The following is a 26,782-nucleotide window of genomic DNA, read 5'->3' as shown; positions in this document are numbered from 1 at the left end:
CACAAGATTAATTTCTTCTTGTAGTCAATATTATTTTGTAAAGTTCATTATTAATTCAGTGTCATTTTATTGTTATTATTAAATTACTATTATTTTAATTTATGACAAATTAGCTTTTCGAAGAGCTTCTAGAGATTCATTTTTATATTGCAGTGTGTATGAAAACATTCTAAAAATGTATGCAAGGCAACAATTAAAACAGTTGCTCATTAGCTTCATAAAGGTAATCTGTTCTGACTTCCATGATCTGAACATTATTTCATTTTATTGCTGTGACTGCATGAAATACAGTCTTAAGGAGGAAACTACAATTTCATTGAAGTTGAGGGGACTGTGTGCCCACAACAAAGATAACACGATACAAAAGTTTTGCTGTTGGTGAATAAGGATAGTTCTGCTGGGTGGATATCTCATGACCCTTTTTTGCTGTTATGTTGTCATGGGGACTTTGGCAACATAATTCACTTTTAGGTGGCTGATTTTTCCTTCTGTCTATTATGAACTGTTATTTTGGTCCAGATTTAGAACATTAAAAGAATAATTGTAATACTGTTCTGAGCTGCAAAGAGAGAAACTTGAAGCACTCCAGCTGAGAGCATGTAGATGGTTTCTGGTCTTCCCAGTTTTCCTTTTGTAAGCAGGAAAGACCTGCTATCACTATCTTCAGGTAACCAGTAGCACCCCTTTTTCAGTATACTGATGAACACATTAGTACCTCTTACTTAACCACTATGACTTATGCCTGAAAGCTTTCACTGCATACTATAAAAAATGTCCACAGAGTACATCTGCACATGCAAAATCTCATCTTGTGAGCATAGGATAAGGAGGTCAAACTATTCCAGCGCAGTGTACCCCTCCAGTACACAATTCAGTTTATCGGTTCTTCCCTGTTTTTAATAGCTGGACCCTGGAAACCTCTCCCTTTCCTGACAGGCAGACGGGCCATTCAGGGACAGTGAAGCTGACCCTTTCAGTGAAGAAAGATCATGAATGCAGTGGAACATCTGCCTTTCCTGACGACTGGCCACAGTCTCTAGAAATCTTCTGAACAGGATAATGGTATTAATATAGATATGATCATTGTTAAAATAAAGCATAAGATACAGCTCTTTAGTTGAGCTTACACCTTGCAATCTCACCTTGGTGCATCATAAGGCAATGGAAAGAATACTGTCCCTCAGACCAGTTGTTTGTGTAGATACCACGGTGAGGGGCGTGTGACAAGATAAGGTTTATTTTCACAACAAGGCAGTAAGTCTTACTTACCTATTTCCCCAGGGTGTTCTGAGGACTAATCAGTTAGTGTTTGCTCAAATCTGCAAAAGGCTATATAAAGTACTAAGTATTATTATTATTACCTTATTATGATATTGACTTTACCACATTGAACTGCAGTACTTTCCTCTACTTAGGTGTAATATTACCATGAAGTGTTTATATTCCCGTAATGTAAATGTTTCCTTTTGAAGGTGAGTTGAATAGCTTATTGTTACGTGACCCACAATATAATTTATTTACGTGAGACAGGAGACTCTAAAAGTGTATTCTAGGGACCTTTCCAGTTAGACTTACGCTTTTACATTCTCAGTTTGTCCTGAGCAGTGTTTGTTGACATGCATTTCCGAAAACCTGTTTGGCCAATCCATACAGCCCTCTAGGGCCCTGTGTTTTGCTGCACCAGTAGGCATGCTGTCATTACTTTGGCACTGAAATATAGCTGACTGTAAAAGCTGGGCTGCTATTCTCTTGCTGAATTCACCTGATTGGGAAGTGCCTAGCCTTGTCCTGAGAGCAAAGGCTTAACAACTGGACAAAGTCAAACCTGCAGTTCTGTGCAATGATTAGTACTTAAGCCAAGTGCCAGCCTGCCCCCCACTCTCCCCCAAAAAACCCACAAAGCCACCTGACCTGTCAAGTTTGCTCTTACTATCCATATTCCAAGCTGACAGATATTTACTCTCCTCCCCCCCAGCCCTTACATCTGGATCAATGGGGACAGGCTTTCCACCCCTCAGAAGATTCACTTACATTAAGTGCCGAGGTGGAAGCAGTGAATGAACAATAGACGGCTGTCAGGCTCGACAGCAGGGCATGGATGTATGAGCGTGGAGCTGACAGCGAGGGCCTCAGAGGGTAAACTGCTTTGCTGGAACTAATTAAACAGATGAAATTATTACATGAATATGCAGATGTTGTTTACATTTTACCATATGGTATTATTTCAGGTAATAACTCGCAGGAGGATCCCTTCCTCTCATCAAGAGGAAATGAGTTGAAAAGGAGGCTCCACGTGTCACCTTTCAGTTGCTAGGCAGACATTGATATGTCAGGCTTCTCTCCGAGTCACAGGGAAACTCTTCTCCTTGTAGCTATACGACACCGGAGAGGATCTGCATTCTTCTTACTATGCAATGTTGGAAGAGATTATCTTTTATTAAGCGTAAATGTTAGGGTTGCAAAATTTTTCCCATTATGCACAGAAGGCATGCGCTTTTCCAAATGTTGATTCACAATGTGTGCTTTACAACTGAGATGCTGCCAATCCATAGTCCATAGGTAAGAACTGACAGATCTGTCCAAATATGTAGAGGCTGGAAGTATGACATTTCTGCAAAGTCTGACATGTGGCTGTGCTGGTTAGCATTTACTGCTTTGCTAACCTGAAGTGTTGATAGCAGAGGCATTCCTTTTTGATAAGTTTCCATTCATCATACTGAAAAGGTTGCTCTCTAGAATTACAGAGGCACAGGACTACCATATCCAACGGTATAAAAAATTACTAATTACATGATTTAGGATGGGTAGTCAGCTAGAATCTGACACAACAAAATTGCTGTACAACCTAGGCAAAGATACATACTGAGAACAAGCAACATTGCAAACGTTTCTAAAACATGTTAACTATGGAAGCATGACAGTGACGGACCATAACAAACACAGTGCTGGAACTGCCTGGTTTGGAAGCTACTCGTTACGCGATAACATTCAGGAAGGATAACTGCAGAAATGTAGCCGTACTCACACTGTCTGCATCCAGTCTCTGATGAAAAACTGTCACAAATCTTGAACAAAAAAAAATATGGATGTAATTGCCAAACAAGGCTAACAATCCTACTCATGAACAGATCACTTTGCAGCAGTGTCTACTTCTTAAAGATGAACATGCGACTGTCCTGCCATTTTACTACTAGATTATTCAAAACTCCCACCCTAAAACAATTCAGTATTAATGTAAGAAATACCTCTTTCAGGCTGATTCAGCATCTCATTTTTACAATGACCATTTTCATACCCTCTGAGGGATCAATGGCACCACCTTTTTGATTAGATGCACAAAATATCTTTGTACTACTCTCTTTATTGCTTCTTCTAAATGTTCCTAGCTGATATGTGGACTGACCATATTGATCTTTCCCCAAAGGCTCAAGTACCAGATATATTTCTGTAGCTCATTGATAGGGGATAATGCCAAGTTACATCACCACTGCACTGACAGATTGGTTGCACATTGTCACTGATACATTTGGCTTCCAAATATCTTTCTTAGGTACATCATTTTAATAGTTCATTGGGGTCACTGGTGACCTATATCATTTAAGATGCAAAGACATGATGTCAGTGGTGCAAAATGTGGTCTTGATTCAAGCTATCATACTGTATTTTTGAAATAAGAAAAATGCTTTCTCTGTACCACTATTTCCCCTGTAAAAATCCAACTGAATAGTCAGTATAACTGCCTCTGGCCATTCTGAGTGCATGAACAAGAAAAAAAAACCCCAAACATCCAGGTCTTCGTGACTTAGAGATAGATAGCTTTATAAGGAACCAGTGCTGTAAGTTCAGAAAGGATTTCTTTGACTTTGTCTGCTGACATAAACATTTAGCAGTATAACATATATATATAAACAAACCAGAACAGTTCACTTTATATACATTCCCTTTGGAGAGGAGGTGAGAAAACAAACACAGAACAGATGTTAGTCATGCTTAATATACTACTGGAGGGTACTCGGATACTAAGGTGATGAATATGGTAAAAGAAATGAGTATTCTCTTCTGCAACTGCTGTTCCTAACTGACAAAAAAGCAATGAGGAGTGCTTCATTCCTCTGCTCATCAATGCACCACCTAACAACCAAACACTGAAGATAAACACTCTGGATTTTCCTCAGGCAACTAGCACACACAATAAATGTTGCTACTAATTACTGACTGATATCCACCTTTCCCTCCTCGTTTGGTATTGTTGAAAGTTGGCTTTGATCACGCAAAAAACCACATTCCTCTGCAATAAATTAAATCACTGCAGCAGTTAGGAAAAGTTTCTGTAAATTCCTACAGATTATCTTGTCAAAGTCTTTGTCTTTCTTGTTTTATTCATAACATTATATATTATAGCATACAAAGAAATCTTGTTTTAGAAAACTATTAATTTTTCACCAGAAACTCGTCCTCTGGGTTGCAGGGCAAGCCACAGGTTTTGTTGGGCACACAGGGGGTCCATTTATCTCATCCCTGCCCAAGACCTGTCACTGCACATTTTTTTATAAGCACAACCACCTCTTTCCTGCTGACAAAGACACCGAGTTGTAGAGCAGTTCTGATCTCTCGTTATGAAGCTTATTGTCTGCCCACAATGTATACTGTGTTTCCTGGTCCTACTGAAAAAGAGCCCAGGGGGAGAAAGGCAACAGCATGGAAATAAATTCAAGAACTTCAGTATCAGGTTAAGAGAAGAACTTGCTGTGAGTGGTCAGAGGTGTGGACAAGGGAACAAATGAAACAAGAAGTGCTACAACAAGAGCTGAGAACATCCTGTTGTTGGCATCACGGGAGGTGGAGAGCAACTGCAGACAGATCACTGAGCTGGCACTGCCTAAGGCTGTTACTGCTGAGCAGAAATCATGATACAGCTATTATTAATAATAGTATAATGGTACTCAGAGGTCTCTCGATGGTGTTAGAAGCAGCAAATGAGACACCAGATGAGGCCTGGAGAATAAGGTCCTGCCTTATGACTTTCCATCTTTTCCCATTTACCTCTATCAGATAGGCTTTCTACAAGTCAGTATTACTTCAAAGCCCTATATGTTGTATAATCTGAACACAGACAATGTAAGTGATGGTAAATGCAAGAACATATGTATATATATATCTATATAATATCCCTAAAGTTCACCTTTTCTTTTCTTCTATTTACTACAACAATGAATCACCAGTCATTCATCAGACTTTTTTCCCACTCACGTGATATGTCTAAAATTCCCCACCTAAGTCTTCTGTCTGTCATGCTGTTCCTTTAGTGTTATTGTACTGCTCTTCTTGTCTCACTGTCTGGGTATTGTGAATTCATGTGGACACAACTGTGCTTTCTCTATGTTTGGAAAATGTCCAGCACATTAGTGTCACTGAAAAAAAATATAAAGTAGGTAAACTTTGTTTTCATTTGTTCTTACTCATCTTTTGTTCTTCTTCCAAGAAATCAACTCCATTTGGCAGGTGCCAACTCTGTAAGATAACTTACTAACACTGTAGGACATACAATTAAAAGTAGCATGATTATCAAATGCATATGTGATTTATCATGCAGAGTTGAACTAAACTGTGGCTTCTTACCTCCACTAGAAAGTCCCAGTGAGCAAAGGGCAGTAGAATGTCCATTTGTTTTCTTCATACCGGATTCTGTTTCAGGGTTTCATACTTCAGTATTTTGCCACCTGAGGTTTAAACTTTCCCCAGTGCATGCAAAATGAAGTAAATTGAGTCATAGCAAAGACAGATTTGGCCTGAAGTCTCTTGGATGAAGGCCCAAACCCAAGAGAAGAAATAATTCAGAAAACCTTGCATTCAAAATAAAGCAGTATAAAGGAACTGATATGTGTTCTTGACATGGAAAAGCCACAACTACATAACGTTTCACTTGTCCAAACTTCATGATGATCTGTGTTAAAGAGGAAAACCTAGTGCCAGATCTGGAGTTGTGTTGATTTCCATTACAGTATTTCACTTTAATAGACGTGATATATCAACTAGGGTTTTATCTTGGTTTTTTTTTCTACGAACGTTATTGTGTTGATATCTAGAGGGGAAGACAGATATTTCAAGCTTTATGTATTATGTAGAATTGTTTTCAGGTTGTGCTAAATTCACAAAGCAAAACAGAAATCTGCAAAACATTCCCATTGCCTTAAATACCATTCCCAAAATTTCAAAATCTTTTCACAGTTGCATTTTGTCTTTCCATCAAGTAAAAGCATCTCAGATTCCTCAAAAACAGCAAAGAGATATTTCTTGCACTATATGGGGAGGGGAGAAGGTTTCAGATATGAAGCAACAAATAGTCCAAAAATTGCAGAAAAATACAAAAAAAAAAAAATTTACAAGTATTTTAGTTTAGAGAGAGGTTTGAAGACCAGCCTCTGTTTGAAAGCCCATAAATTATGGCCCTTACTATTTCAGCATCCCCATCCTGCAAAGAATTCAGGCACATGTAGTCCTGCTGAAGCTCACCAAGGAACCTACCCACACGCATCTCAGAGCAAGACCAGGGCTCTTGTTTTGCAAAGCTCAGTCCTGAAAGGAGCTAGGAGCCAGATGTTTGGGAAACTAACTCAGGTTTGTAGGCGCCACCTGCTCATCTGCCCATGGACATGGTCAGCTGCTCAATGAAAACTGCTTCCCAAAGATGCACCGGTGATATGGAGTCAGAGAAATGCCTCACAACTACTTAATGTTTTGTGTTTCCAAATAACATGAGTTAATACCTGTGCCCTACATTTCCTTTTGGGGCAGAATATTGTTGAAATAAACATGTAGGAGGGGAAGGGATCCACTCGTCATATCTATTTTACTGGCCTCTGGCATCCTTCTTGCTGTTCATACTCTAAACTGAAACTTTACTTGTAGAGATTACCAAGAACTCTCTACTGAGAAAGCAATCCATATACAATTGTGTATATCTGCTATGTCCATTTGACTCTGATAAATTTTACTTCAAGTTATTTTAGGAATAGTCTAGAGGGACTCAAGAACAGCAGAAAAAGTTTTTCATCTGAGGTTTAGTTGTCTAGAAAAAAAATAAAAAATCACATATATAGGAATACGTGATCAATGATTTCTTACATGCTAATACTTTCTCCTTTCATTTTAGAAGATCCTCCTCCCATCAGTGGTCTATACAAGGCTCAGCTTCCCAGACCTGTGGACTGCAAAACTCTGGATTTAATTTTCCATTCAAGTTATTGATGGTGCTTAACCTCATGCAAGACAGTCATTTAACCAAGGTTAGTTTTTACACCTATGCATTTCCTATTTTTCTATTGTACAACTATATAAACAAAAGCAGAACAAGCCCTATGGGGTTTTGAAGACTGCAGCATACGCATGTGGCATATACTTTAAGACTGAATGACAAGTTCTGCAAACAGACACAGGCACTCTTCAGCAGAAGTGCTACCAGGAGATCCCAGGTGTCTCACTGACCCACTCTGGTGTTTGGCATAGCAGAGTTGCTATTGTGTTGACTCCTCGTGGCAGATAACTAGCCCTCAGCCCCTTTGGTGCTCAAAACTATGATAAGCACAAGCCTTTGGAGATGCCATCACAACTCCTTCCAGCTCTAAAATGTGAAGAAAGTCTTTGTGCTACTGCAAGATGTAAATTTGTAGAAAGACTTCTTTTCATGAGAGACTTGTAACTGCAAAACTCTTCAAACACAAACATGGTTCACTGAAGACAACCACATATTTGTTTTTCACTGGATACCACTCTGCTCTATACCAGTCTGAATACATCTTTGAAATTACCTGAGTACTAATTGCATGTACATACTGTGACTGTGGGACTGTTGCATAGGTCATGAGTCACCTACATTGAAGCCATCCTCCTTACTGGTATTTTTCAAAAAAGCTTCCATGAGAGAAACTATAGCTTTTTAATGGAATGAAAGAAGCAGTGGAGGTATTGTTATCTTTGTTACTATTGTATTCAACTACAGTCAGAAATACCAAAGAATATTTCTGGAACCATTTTACACGGTGACTAATGCAAAATATTTTAGCTGTATCAGCATGTATCCAATCCTAGATTACATTTTGGCATTTCAGACAAAAGACATCCTGGCAAAAATTAAACTGAGGAACAAGTAATATGATTATGACAATTTATATTTGTAACAGTTGTGAACGGTAACATCAGCGCTTGCTAGTCCTTTGATAAATTCTTGTTACCTTTCAGTTCCCAAACATATCTATGCAAGCATAAAGCATATTGGAGGCAGATGCTGCAGCAGATGAATGCACTTGCCAAGTGGTGTTTTGTTTGTTGGGTTTTTTTCATCTAGGTATTCTTAACTGTTGTGTTACGTGCACCAAATAGTTCTTACTTCTGGCACGCCTCATGCAGTGTTCTGGGACATTGATTAATACAGCTGGGTTTTTTCCCCATTCTTCCCCCTATTCTCTTTCCAACATCTTCATGTTAGGTCTCATCTTGCAGCCTTTACTCAAATGAGTAATATCATTTACTCCAGTGACACTACTTAGATGAGTAAAAGAAACAGCAATAAGCTTGAAGGAACTGCAAAGTCACTCTTATTTGAGCTGATCCAGTAAAATTTGGGGGGGGGGGGGGGGGGGTGTCCTTTCTTAACCTTGAAACATCATAATGGAATATAATAAAACAGAAGAAAAACTGATTTCAGGACAATCAAATTTAAAATTGGGTTTCCTTTACAACAACTCACATTAACAGGAACACAGCATCTGGTCAGTTTTTGGAAGTCTTATAGGCAAGAGCAAAAAAAACCCTGGAGATCTTTACTTTCGCTTACCTGAATCTGGAGAAACTTTAGATATCAACGACGTTGTATCTTTTTGTAGTTTTACACTATCTCCCATCATTAAAAGAATCAGAATGTTTTTTACCTTTATTTACTAGGAGGGGAACCTCATGTCATCTCTGGTATTCACCTGTTCTGCTCCTTAACTGTCTGTAGGGTCTCGAGTTTGTCTTTTTATAAGTTTTGGAATTCATTCACTTTTATTGTTAATATCTTCTGAAATGAAAGAGGGGTTGGTTGGCTGCATAGTGAACATAGAAGAGGGCATCAACCTCATGCATTACTTGGCAGACTGTTCCTGGTTTTGAAAGGAGTGAGTGCACATGCAGGCGTGTATCTTTATGAGAGCATACATATAAGCAAACAGTATTGTCATATAAAAAGGCTGGAAAGGTTTGGGAGCTCGAAAGCAGTATCTTTCCTCTCTAAACTGCTTTATTACTGGCATTCCCTCCCTCTTGGGCATGTGTTCAGCTGAGACTAGGCCAAATTGGCAGTCATTTTCAAAGTGCTTGGCAGCCCCATGATCCCTGGGAGTTTTCAGCTGACATCTCTCTCTCAACCAGTCTATGCAAGGGTCACTGGGAGACCTGACTCCCAGGCCCAGGCTTGCTCTGGCTGTGTCATGAGTCAGGACCAATATAAATTAAAACCTTAAAGCCATACTGTGAAGGCATTCTTTACCCCATGAGGTATTTTTTTTTTTCCCTTTGACAGATTGCCTTTCTACTAGTTTCCTATTTTTTTATTCTTGGATAATACAGTAGCAAGTATGTTCCTTTGAGTTGAAGAAATGGGAAACATCTGGTGAAGAGAGAGTTAAACTTCCACCAAATTTTTTAATATTTTTGGTAGATTGTTGTTGCTCAACAAGCAGGAGTGAAATAATAATAATACTAGGGGCTGCTTATCACTTACAAACAATAGTCCAATGACAATGTTCACACTGACGGAAAAAATGGGACTAGAAATTAATAGTGACAGTCCTGCAGGAAACAAGGGAGAAATTGGATACCAAGTTATAAAATACAGACTAACCCAATAGGCACATGCTGCTGTTATTATATTAATATTGTTAAAAATATCAAAGCACTTTAAAAATGGAATTGTACTGTAGGTAGATGGACAGTATTATTTCCACATTCTTTTAAATAGAAATTTTCACTCCTTGTTTGGCTTGGAGGCATGGATGTAATTTGTTGCTCAAAAACCAGTAGCTGAATGCTGTGAAAAAATAAGACTCAGGATTAAAGTCTCCCATCTGAAGGACAGAATCAGGCTACACCGAGAGCTCTCACTGTTATTAACAAAAGCATCTGAGTCACTGCAGATATGGATTTCACTGATGTTGTTCAAAAGTGGGGTGGGCTGTGTTTATTTAGTTAGTTAGAGAACAGGGAGAGATTGTTTTTCATCTGTGCAAAAATAAACAGAGAAAAAATGGACCAAGCTCATGTAAATAAAACAGTAAACATGAACCTTGACAAATCTCACTGTTGCTGACAAACTTAATCCCACAGCCCAGGCTCAGACAGGTACAATCCCTCTAAAAAAATCAGCGGACTACTCCACATAGATAAAGTTCATAATATGAGCTGTGCATCCTGAAGGAAAAGACCACGGTATCGGTATTGGCAATTCAAGGTGTTACTGCAGCTGCTGTGTTTTCCTGCTATGCTTGTGCAGTACCTAGCATGGTAAAGGCTGATCCCTGACATATGCATCAGAGCCTGGATAATAATGATGCCTCACAGTAGTGCAATTTCAGCTGAAATCAGGGGATTAGGGAATCGATGTGGCTTCAGATAACGCCTCGAGAGGGAAGGGGGCTCCTGAGAGGGTGCAAGATAACCCTACAAGAGGCTTCTCCTCCATGCAGTCCCCAGGTGGAGATGAAGGATGGCTGTTGCCTTTGCTTTTCCCCCATCTGAAATGCTGAAAGGAGCCATGAGAAGCAGTGTCGGTACCCAAGGCTGGGTGATAGAGACAGCACAAACAGTGGCTCAGCACCCGACTCTGCCAGGGACACATCCGGCGTGGTCATGCAGCTCTGTTAGCACCCTGACACTTGACAGAAATTAAAAGACCTGATCAAAACCCGCAAAACAAATGCACTGCATAGCCCCAAAGCTTGTTCCCTTTTTCAGCTGATTGTGAACAAAAATATCTATTCTCTCACATTGACTTCAAGCAAAGTCCACAACCCATTTTCGTTCAAAGAGGTTTCTCCATGCAAATAATTTCACTCCCTGTTTTTAGTAAGGATGCGTTTCCTCCCCTCTCAGCGCTCTGTGAGACAGACCTTCATTTTCTACCAGACACCGAGACTTGACTTAATAAGCAACGGGGGTAAAATATCCACTCTTTACACGTAGGGCATCCTGAGGTACATACAAGCGTCGCTCTAAGATGTGATAAAGCAATCTAAAGCCAGGCCCAGCCTGCCAGTTCAGGCCTAAAGGGATTTGATTCAGTGTCAAAACCTTTGGCTCAGGAGGTCACTCTCTCTTCTTGCTTTTCTTATAACAAAGGCAAGGGTTGGGGGGGGGGGGGGGGGAGGGTTTCCTCCTCTTTTTTTTTCTTTTTTTTTTCTTTTTTTTTTTCTTTTTTGTCTTGTGAATTCATCAACTGTTGTTTGTTGAGCAGCGGGCCTTTATTCAGCCTACTGAAACATTTTCATTAGATGGAGGCCTCTGAAGTACGCTGGCGGCTGGGACCACGCGAGGACAAAATCTTAGGCCTCTCCAGAAGCCGGCTGATTGAAATCAGCACTGTGTCAGGGGCTGTCATATCTCAGAAAAGACATAAAACACACGGAAACATCAATAAGCAACAAGCCTCTGACAGCTCTGAGACATTCCAGCTGACAAGAAGAGAAAAGGGGTAAGGTTAGGGCTCATGGGGGATATTTAAAATGCCTAACAGCCAGCCGAAGTGTTGGCAGGCTTCAGGGAGGCCCAGAAAAGACAAGATAAAGTCTATCAGGTTATCACCTGGTTCGAGACAGATCCCTCACAGCAAGGCCACAGGGATGAGACAATGACACAATGGCTTTTTTCTTTTTTTACTATTATTATTATTATTCTTTTATTATTTATTTTTAAATGTATCAGAGAAACAGACAGCATTTACACTGAGGTTACCCAGACAACGTTTGTGCTGGAGAAGATTAAAAAAAAAAGAAAAAGGAGAAGAAATGTAAAAGAGGGAGGACAAAAAGAGAATCCTGCAAGTTAAAGAATTCTGCTTCCAGCTACCATGTACAGAAATCAAAAAGGATTAACAAGTTTTTTTTCATTTAATTTCCTGTACACCAGACGCTTTTGTTAAGAGATCAGAGATATTGCTATTTATTGAATTTTTAATATGATCTTTATTAAAAGGCAGCACACATGTTTGGTTTTCTATTTTTATTTTTTTTTAAACATGCATGGGTATAAAAATCAAAGCACAGGAATGAACCATAGTTGTTTGATTTTCACCTCTTTATATTATGGTGATTCAGACTCTTATTTAAATTTTAAAATAATAGAAACCCAACCCATATTGAAATGGCCCCTCATCCTCCTTTTAACTCATCTCTATTCTGTTAAGTAATCAATGGGCCCAGAGCAGCACTTTGACCAATCAGATAATGAATTCTGCCTTTGGAGTCAGCGTAAGACCAAGAAATGAGGTGTGTAGTTGAGTAGAAAGGGCTACGTGTAATTGTTTTACATTTTCAGATTACCAATCACACATTCAAAATTTCACCATCAGCTTGCATACCTGTAATCACTGTTGCACATGCTCGTTTGTTACATGCAATATCCCCAGGTTAGTCTTCAGCATGGATTGTATCGTCAATTAAAGGAGTAAAAACCAAACTATATGACCTCCTTCCACCCCTTGGTTCTGGGTGCTAAGGAACAGGACTGATTTTGTCCTGGAACAGCAGATCCAGGCTCTCCTTCCTTAAACATTTGACCTGACAAAAGTATGACGATTTCTTAAGGTTAGCCTTGTGCCAAAATCTAAGCAAACAAAAACATACCCTGACCAAAACACTGCAGCTCTATAGTTTTTCTTTAGAACCTGTAACTATATTCTGCAACCATTTAAAAAGTAGATTAGACTCAGACTTCATAGAATATCCTACCTGTTTCTTTGTTGCCCTGCTCATATTGGTGTAAATCCATAGGATTCAACCAAGTTTTACTGGGTATAAGTATTATTATGCTCTTATTATGCCCAAGTCTGAAACCTGGGAGACTGAGGTTCAAATGCTTTCTTCTACCAGCCTTCAGTTCTGTGAATCACTTAGTCTCTTTGACAAAAACTTCTGTAACCTGAGCTGATGGACCTCAAGAGTGAAGGTGGACATGAGCTCTACCACCTCATGTTTAGTTTCTTTTTCTGGCAAGGTTTTCCCTTTCCGACATGTCAGCGGGATTTCATAGAGCCTAATATGAAATCCCATATATCTTCGTGGTAGACCGTGTCAGGAAATTTCACGATAGCAGCCTTGCGCGTTTTGTTGACCATAACATCACTATCAGGGCAAGCAAACTAGAGGGAAACTGCTGGTGCAGCCACAAAGAGCCAGAAACTGTCCCATAAATAGCTGTAAGGAAACTCCAAAAACTAACCATTAGAGACAGACTTTTGTCTTTCCCTTATCTACAGGTTGCTGCTGCACAGCAGTGTAAATACAGTCTCCGGGCTTCACCTTCCAAAACGTGAACTGGGAGTAACAGTTCTCCCCTATGGCACTCACTTGTGAAAAAGAAATTAATTGTAAAGTTTGAAATCTCTGGACAGCACGGGTCACATACTTTAGATGGATTTAACGCCTGGAGTCCTCTGTAGTGTCTCACACGATAAAGCAAGAGCTCAGCATAGGCTTAAAGACCTACTCCAGTACACAGCAAGAGGCATAGTCAGCGTTATACATAATCAAGGGAAAACAGTAAAACGTATTTACATAAAACATTTCTACACAACCATCAGGCTTATGAAAGAAAATTAATAGGAAGTCAGCAATTTCTACTTAGGAAAGACAAAGATATGATTTTTCCTCATTTGTTGGAAGGGTATATTCTGCTGATTAGCATGGCACAAAGTTACGAACAACATAGGATGCGTATCGCTCAGGTTCTTTTCATTAGCCTTTTAGATCAAAAGCACTCTTACAAAAGGTGTCCTGAGCCTGAAGTAAGGACAAGTCTCTTGACTGAATACAGCATGTGTCAACCTGGACACCCTTTGACCCACCAGGTTATTTCTACTTCTGGCACTAAGAATTCCAGAGAGGATACCTCATCTGTGTCTTTTCTTTTTAATGGAAAGTTGGAGCTATATCTAACATCAGAAGTAATTACTCACTGTATCAATAATTGTGAAGGGTGGTATGCAGATCACAGATGGCCTGTGGGGAACAGCAGGCATAGACAGAATGGTCCAGGTGCTATTTGATGTTGGTAGAAGTTAGAGCCATCTTCCAGCTTGGCACAAGAGACTTTTTTAAGATTACAGGAGTGCAAAGGTGAGCTTTCATATGCTCCTGCACATGACCCGTGCTTTCTAAAACCCACCTGTATCTCAGGCTCTAGACAAAAATCTGAAGTGATATGGGCTGTTGCCTTCCCCGCCGCCCCCCCCCCCCCCCGCCCCCGACTTTTCTGACAGGTATTTTTCCAAAGGTGAATGCATTTAACAACTTTCCATTGGAAACTGATTTTTTCTATAGTCCAAAATAAAAGTAAATGTCCATTTTTCCCAGTGTTTTGAGTGGGAACTTTGTTTCAGGTGCAGTGGTCAAAACAGGATTCTCTTCTTTCACTGAAGAATGCCAGATTATTGGGTTTTTTCCTCTTTTGTCCTTCCCTATTCTTCTCTTGAACACATTTTTTGAAGGAAAAAAAAGATCAGATGAAAGACATTTTTTCCCCCCTGAGATAAAAAAAAGGTACCAGAACTCCTTACTTCTTGAAAGTAGTCCACAAGATGAACTTAAATACATTAGGTTTTTGTTCCTCTGTGTAAAGACTCAGTCTATGGAAGTTGCACTGAAAACCTGCCAAAGAACCTCCTAAGACTGAAAAATCAGGTTCACTGATCACTTCCTTTTAAGTGTATCTGGCAACCCGTACTATTTTTATGACTTGGACAGAAAACTGATTTCTATGTAGCCTACAGCTATTAGGCATTTAAAATCCTCTAGTATGAGATTGCCTGCTATGAGATAGAGCTGCTTCTGACCACAGTAATGAAAATCTCTTGAGCCACTGGATTCTTAGAACTTCAAGTAGCTCAACTTGAGACTGCAGCATCAATAAACTCCAACTTGTTTTGACTAAGGAATTTTACATGGAAGTTTACAAAATGATGTACTGAAAACTTAAGTGGGTAATTAACAAGCGCACAAATAATAACAATAATAGGCTAATAGCTTACTTGTGTGTCAGTGGGATTTAAAGATAATAAAGAACTGTGCTGAAATTTTATACTCTCATGGGAAGCCACACTGAACCATGACTACAGGTACCACAAATGGAATATGTAGCAGAGTGGAAGCAGCCCAATTCCTTTTGCAGTAATGAAGAAGTGATTTCATTAGAGGGCAACATGGTTCATTAACATTCATCATTATGTATTAATACAGACTAATATAGTCAGAAGGGTTTTTTTTTCTTCCTCTTTCCCTCAATGCATGGAAAAGTATGGTCTGAACTGTAGTAACCATCTTGGTGATCAGTGCTTGGTCTGAACGCCAATATATAGTCAATCCCAGAAGTGAAAACACTGTGGGTGTATCCAAATTACTGCCTCTATCCTTGCACTGACTTTCCATGCATGTCAGCAGAACTTCTGGGGGCTTCTTAGAGCTACTGTAAGTCTCTAGGGTCTTTTCCCCAAGAGATCTGTAGAAGAATTCTGCCTTTCTAGGCACAGGGAGAATCATGGGAAGGTAGTGGAAATCTATTCACAATTCCAGTGATGTAGCCCGTTTCTCCATCACTCAAAGAGAATCAGACCTGGATTTCTTATTTATAGCCAGTCCAGCTTGTCAAGCCCCCTTGACTAGACAAAAAACTCCAATAAACTGTGGTGAGAATAAGGAATAAGGGGTGGGGAACTTACAGATAAGAGTATTAATAACTCCAGCAAAGACAATTATGTATGCTGCTGCAGCAAGAATACCTAGGCAGGGCTTAGGGAAGAATTAAAAACACAGTTTCCATAGGTGAGTTCAGGAGGATTTATGTGGTCATCTAGTCTACACCATCTAGTAAAGACCCAAACTAGAATTGATCTAGGATGAGTGCCTCCTCCTGCAAAATGCTTTGCCCAGGACTTTGCAGCTTGTTGCAATGTTCTCTTGGCTTCTGACTGCAAATACAGTAGCTCTTGGAGTGCCATCACTAGTAAGGTGAGCAGGATTTACTATGCCTTAAAGTAATTACATGCAGCTTCAAATTCAATGAGTTCAGCGACAATGAAACTCCAACAAAGTATCGTATTTACAGGAACACGTGTTCATGCACTGCAATGCTGCAGTCAGAACTGTGAAAATACATTTTCTAATGTGTGCTGGGAATTAATTTTCATGAAAAGGGAGTGTAGTCCCTCTGAATTTCCCCACACAAACTGAGTATATGCCATCAAGTACCACTTCTTGAAGAAACCTGTTAGGTTAGTTAGTGCCAAAAAAGCCACTCAGCAAGTAGTGCGACTGTTACAATTTGTGAGCTGTGCTCACTGTGCTCTAGACTTTGATTTAAAAGCATTATGAAACTATGTAATTTTGGTGTAGTCTTTTTATTCCCATGGTAATTTATGTCTCTGTGTAAGCATTTTATTTTATCTGAGCCATGGTACCAGAGTTATTTTCTGAAGCTTTGATGTCATTGAAATTAAAACCAGAGCTGCAGATAGTACCCATGCTGTTTGTCACAGAGTCAGAGGTTAGAATGCATTTGCTGCTATTTATTGTGGCTCAACAACTGCAATAGTTACCGCTGCTCTTCTCATCACTGATACAAAAATATTAATAACAGACAACTCAAGAGTAGCACATAACTGACTTTGTCAGTCACCATCAGCATTATAAAAACACATTGCACAAGTATCAGCAAATCTCTCCATGCTGCAGTAATCTTACTTGCCTTGGGAAAATTTTAATTAAAAAGATGAATTCTGACCTTAAATATTTTATTATGTAGACAAACAATTTGCATCTTTATTAATTAAACACTAAAAGATGTCTCTGGATTTGCTATATATAGATGGTGTGAAATGTTAAAAAGTACCTTGTCCAATATCAATTTATTTCTAAACTATATAAAAATTTCCTATCTGTGCATAAACAGCTAATCATGTAAAAAGCTAGACTACATATTCTTAACTTAAAAATTATATCTAAGGGCGTGATGGCGTTTTCTGAGATTTTTTTTATCAGGAAAACATTTGGCAATGCGTACATTAATAGAGTAATAACGGCCACTCACATGAACTCCTCCAAGGGCAGGTCTGCAATATAGTTCAAGGTGGAGTAGCTATGAGTGATGGTAGTTACCAACAGGTGTGTGATATCATGGCCTTCGTCACTCAGACTGCGTGCAGACCTTGCACAGACCTCTATGAAGCATCTTAGCTTGTACTAGCTTGAGGGTACACCGCAGAGCAAAACTACTTCAGCTGTCTGCTATGCTCCATACGGCACAGGAGACTTTGCAGTCATCTATAGGTGCAGAAGACCCTGCAGAATTTTAGTTTGGGATTTTAGTTTATTTTCACTGTTTTATTTGAAAGCAAACAGAAGATCATCATGTTTGATTCTATACTGTGTTTCCATGTCTTTGCCCAGTGGATAACTTCCAGTCCTCAACATTTCTTGGAGCATTCTGTGCAGGTTTTGGCAAAAGCAGGACTTTTCCTAATCTACAGGATGTCTTTTGTGCCCCGAGTCCTCTACCTGGAGAGAGGCACTAGTGCTTTCACCTAGTGAGATCACATTATGCCTGGGGACCTGTACAAGTTGTGCAACAACTGCATAGCATGGCCCCACAGATGGATAAAGGTCTACAAATCAGAGCTAGGAAACATTGCTCTGGGATATAGCTATGAAGAGTTGCCAAGAAAGGAAATAAAATGCAGAGAGAGGTAAGTAAAAAATTTATGGAAGTAGTTTTATAATCCCCATTCTCAGATGCCTCCACCATCTAGCCCCAGTCTTTTGCCCTGCAAAGGTCAGAGCAGAGAGTTTATGCAATAAACTGCAGACAGAAAAAGTAAAGCACACACATCAGAAAATTAATTTTAAAATTAAGAAAAAATGTACACTTTAAAATAATATATAATTAACCCTTTTTAATCACCACTTCACTACTATTTAGAAAAAGGGGATGGAAGTTCAAACAAATGAGATGCTTTTATTCAACACTAGTCAAATTCACATACGCAAATTCTCTTTAATAATTCCCTGATACAGTAGGTATCCAAATTTTAGAATATACCTATGTAACATTTATCTCAGACTGCAAGTACTGTTGCAAAATTCTGATAAATTCTTGAACAGAATATTATTAGAGGAAGAAAAGTCATTTCATTACTTTCTATGAGTCTGATTATGTACCCTACAATGCAGTTAGAAAATAGAAGTGCTCTTTCCTTTTAAAAAAAGAAAATAAAAAGGGCCATCAGACCACTATACTAGATATCCCATTTCTCTAGCAAGCATCTACTATCTGCAGCAAATCTGCTTCCAACATAATCTTTTGTTGCTCTTAATTATCTAAAACATCCAAGCCCAAAGCTTCTGCCTTCTCTCCATCATCGCAGAGGCATGAGGTATTGAAAATATTCATACGCTTTAACTCCGCTAATATGCAATATCAGACCTGTCTGTTCCATCTGAGAATACTCTATCACATCCTTTGATGGCGAGTACCACAGATGCTATTTACCTATTCTGTGCTCTGTTGTCTTTACACCTAATCTTGACTGAGGTTTCAATAGCAGGATCTTGTAATAAATCTCCCTTCCTGAAGGAAAAAAAGCTGCACCTACAAGCATTCAAGTGAATGACTCTTGATACCAGTCACGAACTTAGATATGTTGCACTGCAACATAAAGAGCTGCTTCTAAGCCTAATAATTTGCCTGTGATGAGCGTTAATGAAAATTTCACTTCAGCTCAATGTACAAATATACATTTACCATACAGCTATCTATGCATGATAATGTAATATTAATGCACCAGGTCAGAGCACAGAATAAATGTTATATCTAAAAGAATTCAGATAAGATTTTTCTTGCAGTTTTTCTAGGCTGAGCAGCCTTTAGTGCTTCTTAGTAAAGATTCTGGGGAAAAGTCAATTGTCTGCACTGACTGCTACCTTTCAATTTCTCATTAGGGTTGTCTACTACATTAAAACTGGGAGTAGACCAGCATGATTACAAAAAAACTTGAATATTTTTTTTCCAGGAACTCCTAAGTTTCACATCTTTCTGATCCATCTTAATAGTTCCTATCTTGCTGATGACTCACATATAGCTGTGATTCAAATAGAGCTAAAATGGAAAATATCATTAAAAGCTTTGTATTTTTTTAATTTGCATTTAGTCTCTGAACTGTTTCTGACCTATGATATTTTCATAAATAGACAGACTGATAACTGTAACAATCTGCACATTCCTAAGGATAGATCACAAAGAATTTCTTCATTTGGAAAATACCTAAAACCGATAAGGCTAATTTTGCCCGTATTCTGTCCAACAGCATATGCCCAACCTAACAATACCATGCCATTATACTAACATAGTCTCATTATGCTACCAAATTTGCCACAAACACTAGTATCCAACTTTTCCAAGGTTTTTGTAGAGACTTAATGTAATATTTCCACATGCACAACGTGTATGGTTACCAACTGATAACAAAACTAGTAGCATTCATTAAGTATTGCTATAAATCTCTCCACTGAAACAGCAATAATATTGCCTTCCAGCAACCACAATAAATGTAATGCTTAATCTCTCTGTGATATTGTATAACTCTAGCCTGCAGCTAGACTTCCACTGTAGGTGGTACTGTAGAGGATAAGTCTGGAGTGACAGCACATGATGTGTTCCTCTTTCCCAGTACGCAGAAGTTCATGAGTTTGAAAGACTTTTTCTTTTCCCCCCTTTCCAGAGAGAAGCCAGGATTTAGAGGGGAATAAGAAAGGAAAAAGAATGAAAAGGTTTCAAGTGGTACAATACCACTCTTAGTAGGAACCCTATGCATTTTTTTAGATTATATTTCTTTCCCCTCTAAGGATGCATATTTGATCTATGTCCCTTGAAACTCCATCTTATCCTCATCTTTGTGGTCCTTTATAGATCACTCTTTGCTTTATCCTTCTCCAGCAGAGTGAATGATATAACTACCAAAGCACATTTTGTGGGAATCACAATTTTTTTTAAGCACATCTCTGCAGTGTCTGGTTTTGACCAAGGAAATAACAGACACACACACACATACACACACACACGCACACACACACACAAAAAAAACCCAAAAACCAACCCAAACAAAAAAACCAACCGAAACCAAAAAAAAACAACCTTTCTTTCATTAAAGTTTTCAGTGCCAGCTTCCAGATCACAGCAGTCTAGGCAGCGTCAGAACAATATTCAATACTTCTGGGAACACTCATCCACAGAAAACACCTTCCTTTTTTTTAAATGTCTGTCCCTTGTCCATCAGTACGGTTCGTTTCCCAAATGTTTCCATTTCTCACCATTAGCCACCTAAGCACAACCTTTGCTGCAAGCAGACATGAAAGCAGCTCAGTTTGGTACATCCCTGTGGCAGGTGGATCCCTGCCTGTCCCATGGGCAGGGATCCACACAGGGGAGCTTCCAACACCAACGTCTAAACTGCAGATCCAAATTCCGCACAAGGCTATGCAAGATGTCCCCTGTGCTTATCCCTGAAGGAAAGGCCAACTCCTGTAGCGCTTCCCTCCCAGGGTATAAGGTGAGGAGGAAAATGGAGCAGACAGAGGAGGACTGAGCATCCTTGCAGGACAAGGGCCATGCCACTGGGGCAAGCCATGCGGCCACACCACCCAGCACCCGTATAAACTCTGCTCTTTGAAAAGCAGCAGCTCTCGCCACAGGCTCCTGCTTGCTGCAGACTGAAGCCTGTGACAGCCAGCTGAGGACCTGGCTGAGGCCTCTGGCTGGCAGACTGTGCCCTCCCAGAGCAGGGGCTGTCACAGTCGCTTGCTCCCCCTCCCCAGCGCTCCCTGAATGTCAGGCTGTAATCCTGCCCTGCTGTTTCGAGCCTCCGAAAGCAAAGCTTCCTACCTTCTGCTTTGCTATTACCATAGGTATGTAGCACAGGGCTGGATTTGACCTAAATTTGATTTATTCATTTTTCCAATGCTTTACAGGGTACTTAAGCCCTAGGTCAGCAAAGCACTTAATCACATGCTTAACCTTAAGCACATGCTTAAGTGCTTAATCAGGGCCTTGTTGCTATATAAAGCACAAAGCTATGAAGCAACTGAGTTGAAAAATTGACACCACCCCATTCTCATTTGCTTACCTGGATATATATTTATAAGCCAAATTATTCACATTAAATGCGTTTAAACATATTCTGGTTTGAAGCCTAATTTAGGAGTTTACAATACAACCTAGACCGATCTGAATATTGGGGTCCCTGTAGGATTTGTGGCTATTAAGAGAATTACACTCCCAGATGCAGAAAGTGATAACCTTTCATAATGTAACTGTTGCCATATATTAATATTCTCTTAATTCTAATGATTGATCTAGTAAGAAAAAAAAGGATTATCTTTAAAGGTAAACTCAAAATGAGCAATTCACATGTAACACAAAGATACTACTTACAGCAAGATGCACCCATATGCACTCTACAGCTACATATGCAGTTTCAAGATTACTATTTTAAAATGTGTACTGCATCCTTATCTAACTTGTCCAGTAGGTGCAATTATTTGTAGAATTTGTTCTACAGTTCTGCAGGAAATTTCCCTTTTGCTCGAATGGTTCAGATTTGCTTCTGCTGTGATTTTTCTTCTGACTAAACATCCTCTGAAACATTTTTTGATGCTTCCCAGAATTACTGGCACTCTGATTACAATATCCTGTTGGATGGATACCATGAAAGCTGCTAGCTTTGGTAACTATATCTAAAGTATACAGAATGTCATATAAAGCAGTTTATTGAGGGGAGGGGGCCTGGACTTTAAACCAATAATAATTTTATTTGAACTGGGAATGCTTATCAAAGCATTTGCTTTTTCATACTACCTTCTTCACTTCTGTTTAACAGAAACATCATACTACACACATCTAATCCATTATTAATTAGGAATAATTGTGTTCCAAAAGTTTCAGATAGAATGGGTAGGAAACTTTCATATTTATTTTTATTTATAAATTAAATAAAATGTATTTAGAAAAAGCTTCAGCCACACTAAGACACAGTTAATGTAACTACGTCTCAGTTTCTCTGATTAAATCATCAATTCAGCATGAACACGGTAAACCACCTATAAAATATTTCCCACTACTCCAAAGGAGCATACACTCAGCATCCTCCAGAAAATGTGCAGTATCATCTCTCTAAGCTATTTCTATATGACATAACTATACTTGCTCTTCTTCCCCTGGAACGTAAGGGAATAAGATAGCAGTATCCTAAATAGTCATTCACACTAGGAAAGTTTTCCTCTCCTGACCATCTTACACCAGTTTAACCAGTTATTCCAGGCTGCAATTAGCCTCTCCTAAATTTTGGCAAAATCCATGCCACTGCAATCGAATAATTACTTTGCCTCTCTAATCACACATCAGGGAACTATATGAGAAACGGTCATGAAAATGGCCATGTCCTGCCTGTTACAGAGATAAAAATCACATGGTCATCACCCAGCCCAGGACCTTATTTCCTTTCTTTGGCTTCTTGCTACACCCATTAACTGGGGCTTCCCAGAAAGGACCACCACTCTTACCTGTCCTTGAATCAGTACATCTCAGCAGCTTTGGGGCTTCCTATGAAAAATGGTTTATTACCTAGACATGGTCAGAAGAACCATATTCCAGTGGAGCAGAAACATGGAGACTGACATGGGAGCACTCTCTTCTGACATGAACTGCTGCTGGGAAGTGGCCAAGGATGAGGGAGCTTCTAAGGAATAGCCATTAGGCCCCTTTTCAGAATCGAGCCCAGAGTCAAGCCCTCAGGTTTCTAGTAGGGGATGAAGTTGGAGGGTTTTTGTTGTCTACCCTGACATTTTCGAAACACGCTTTTTATTTTAAAAACAACCCTGAAAATGATTCAAAGCAAATTTGCATTAGTTTCACTCTTACCTTGCCACATCCAGCGCTGTGGAATTACTTCTGATGTGTAATAGTGTTAAATAAAATCATGCTCTATTCAGGGGCTGGTGAAATCAATGTTTTCTGTTACAGGATTGGTGCATGGTTTATTTCCATCCATTATATTCTCTGCACAGCAATAGCAGGCTCTCAGTTAGGAGATGAACCCCAACCACTTAGTAGTTCATGGCTGGAAGCCATCAGCTCCACATTATACAAAATCCCCGATTCATCACTGCCTCTCTCCATCCTCACACCTTTCAACTCACGCATCTGAGGTAAATACAAAGTAAAGCAGTGGGAAATCAGAACCAAAGTTTCTATAGTGAGTTTTACTGCATTTTACTGCCTTCTTTTCATTCTTTCAAATCCTTAAAAAAAAGGACCTATTTTCTTGTGGTTTTTTTTCCTTCAAAGATAATAGTACAGACTTCAACAATATCTCTGCCAAAAAGGAAAACTCCTTGAACCTTGACTTTCCGTCCTACTACACATAATGAGACAACTACTTAAACTGCATTTAAAAAGTGCTGAGTAGATGAACTCAATGCCTAATGATGTTACTCAGCTTGTCAGCAGCTGATTGACACTAAAAGTAATAAATTAGAACAGAAAATGATTTTACAAGATCCCTGGGATGACAGACAGGCTAAGTGTAATATCCTCCATTACAGTTGTCACTAGATTTTATACAGTTCAGATCTGAACAGCCTCGGCAGGAAAGTGGAACAATTTCATGAGATAGATCTTCAGATGATGTAGAGTAGCATAAATCCTCTGAAGTTAAAGAAGCTAGCCTAATTTATGCAGACAGGGATCTGGCTCTGTATCTTTATACATGTTTCTACTCAAGTATTGGAATGAAATAATTTGTTTTCCAATGCAAATCTGGGCAGAGAAAAGCAGAAACCCTATAAAAGAGGAATGCTGAAGGCTGATGTCTTGGCTGTGTTTGTTTCTATTCCCCCCAGCCTCCCCCCACCCCCCCCCCCCCTTAAAAGGACAGAAAACAGTATTTAGAGCATGGCGTCACTTATTTTGTTGGCTGCCTTCATTTCAGGGAATCCCACTGTAAATCCACAGCTCTGCAGAAGCACCTTTTGAATCATTAGCATTCACTGTCAGAATCCTTCGTAACGTGTTAGGATGTGTAAAAGCAAGACAAAAGGCAAGCATGTGGATACTCCACCAAGCTCAAAAAGCCATTATGCCATTATTGTTTGGGGTTAATGAAAAGAAAGAATAAAAATATGTATTTGAGCCCTAGCTACCTGTAAAGTCTAAATAACTGGTCTGGTTTCGTTTGGGTTTTTTTGTTTGGTTGGTTTTTTTCTGGTTTTGTAAACTTCCATTCATAAAACTTTTCTTTAGAAGAAAACAGTATCTTCATGTACGGTTTATTCCAAGCTCAAGGATGACTGTGGATGATTTTAATTCTGCTTCATTTAATGAGCTCTTCTAATGCAATGATTTTCTCCATGGAAGACCTTAACCACAGTGGCCATTTGCAGCTGATGATTTTTTTTTTTTAATAAATAATTTATAAAGCCATTGCAGACTTATATTTTTACACTGAAAGAAAGGGAAAAGGGGGGGGAGAGGATTGCATCTTAAACTCTATTTACAAATTTACCTTGGCAGGCCCTCTTGCTGCCAATAGGAAGCCATGTTGCATATTTAATTTGCTCTTTTGTTACGATGGGGCTTAGGTTAGTTAATTTCAATTTTCGATTTCAAAAGCTATCAAATATGGCTCAGATGAGAAATCAATTTTTCTCAGCTGCCTCTGTTTTTGTGATGGGGAGGTTTCCCATTGGCGAGAGGACAGCCACGTGACACGGCAAGAGATTAGTTCACTAGACCCCGTGTTTCAGCCACCTCAATTACTGGCTGCCTCTTGTAATTTAGCCTTATAACACCTAATTTCAAGATAGAACTCATATTTAATTCATGAAAGCTTCCACAAGAGTAATTGTGAAATAAATTGCCATAGAAAATATCCATTTGTGACTCGTTTTAATTTTGTATGCTACTAGCACGCTATTTGTTCTACTTGTTTAACACTTTAGCACAAACATATTTTATATTGAACTTTATGGACTGCTAATAGGTTATTATTTTTCACTGTTTCCCCTTCACAGACACACCACTGAATGTCCCTCTCCTTCATGCAGCTCTGGGTCTAGTAACATTGGAATAGATATGCTAAAACACAGAAACTTGTAATCTCCTAATTATTGAATGGATTGTTATGATCTGTTCATAACTTTAAAAGTAGCAGATAAAATCACAAGTGATGGTTTGTAACTGGTAGTTAGATGACAAGGATCATTTAAAGGGCCAAGGAATAAATACAGTTTAATTTCTGTAATGTTTTAAACAAACCCATTCATTACACATATTGATGTTTCATGATAACAGTGGTATATGTGTTTTTAATTCTTTAACCAAAATAAATGTTTCCACTGTATACACACCATTTTGTCCTTTTCCTCCCTGTTGCTATGACAACAAGGTGGGTGAGGCCTCCTCAACTGCCAAACTCAGCTGTCATCCCTTCACCCTAAAAGCCTTATAATTGCTTTTATTTGCATACGACAATTAGGCAGGATGGCTCACAGCAAGAAAACCAACCTTTCTCTCCCCCAGTGCACACAACGCCAGCCTGTAATTTATAAAAGATACACGCCATGTGGTGGAGCACTAAAATAGAGTGATGAGTCCTTTCATCTGATTGTAAGCTATTAACAAAAGAAAACATCCCCTTTCAGGCTGTAAAAAATGCCTATCTGGTGTGAACCTGGAGAAAAAAAAAGGAGGGGGGGGAGGAAAAAGTTTTGCCTTCTCCATGCAAACCCTTCACATTCATTATCGCATTGAACTCAGCAAAAGAGTTTGAAAGCAAGAGTTACATTTTGGTGCTTTATGAACAACGGAGCGCCAGCAAAATTGATGACATGGTAAAACTGGATCTAGATTTTTGTTCTTGGATTACATCACACCCAAAGATGCCAACATGAGATGATAGTTCCTAGCCAGCTTGCTGAAAGCGCTGCAAGAAAAGCATGAGATGGGTCACGATGTCAGACAAGGACAGTTGCATGAGAACCTAGAAGTTCAATACTTTTAATAGCTCTGTCTTCAATGAAGCACTTAAGCCCATGCTTAAAGCACGCTTGCTTATATGTTGAGCTGATATCGGGGCATAAACGCCTGCACAGCTTGCTTATATGAAGAATCAGCGTCCACATAAATGTTTTTATGCAAGTTGTTTAACAACATGCTGCTGATTTTAACTTTCATAATTACAAAAGTATCTTTCTTTAAGGAAACCAGTTAAGCAACTCCTCTCCAACAGCCTCTCTTCCTCCTTTCTACTCTCTTCTGGAAGCTCCTCATGCAATATTTGTAATACCTGAGCTGATTAAATATCTCCAACCCTCAAAAATCCCACAAAAGACCCACCTTCCCTCTGACAGATTTTACATCTACAATCTTGCTGGTAAAAGCACAGCATGTTAAATTTAGAATTCAAAAAACAAATTGGATTTAGGGAAAAATA

General features: G+C 39.2%; 1 long non-coding RNA gene across 1 annotated transcript in view; it reads right to left on the bottom strand.

Moving 5' to 3' along the window:
* LOC126043344 (uncharacterized) overlaps positions 1–26,782 on the bottom strand; it is a 37,432-nt gene that overhangs the window by 10,413 nt on the left and 237 nt on the right. The window lies entirely within an intron of this gene.

The sequence above is a fragment of the Accipiter gentilis genome, chromosome 10 (genome assembly GCF_929443795.1).
Source record: "Accipiter gentilis chromosome 10, bAccGen1.1, whole genome shotgun sequence".
Classification (NCBI taxonomy): Eukaryota; Metazoa; Chordata; class Aves; order Accipitriformes; family Accipitridae; genus Astur; species Astur gentilis.
Note: the sequence above shows the minus strand (reverse complement) of the source record. Positions and strands in the feature narration are given on the sequence as shown.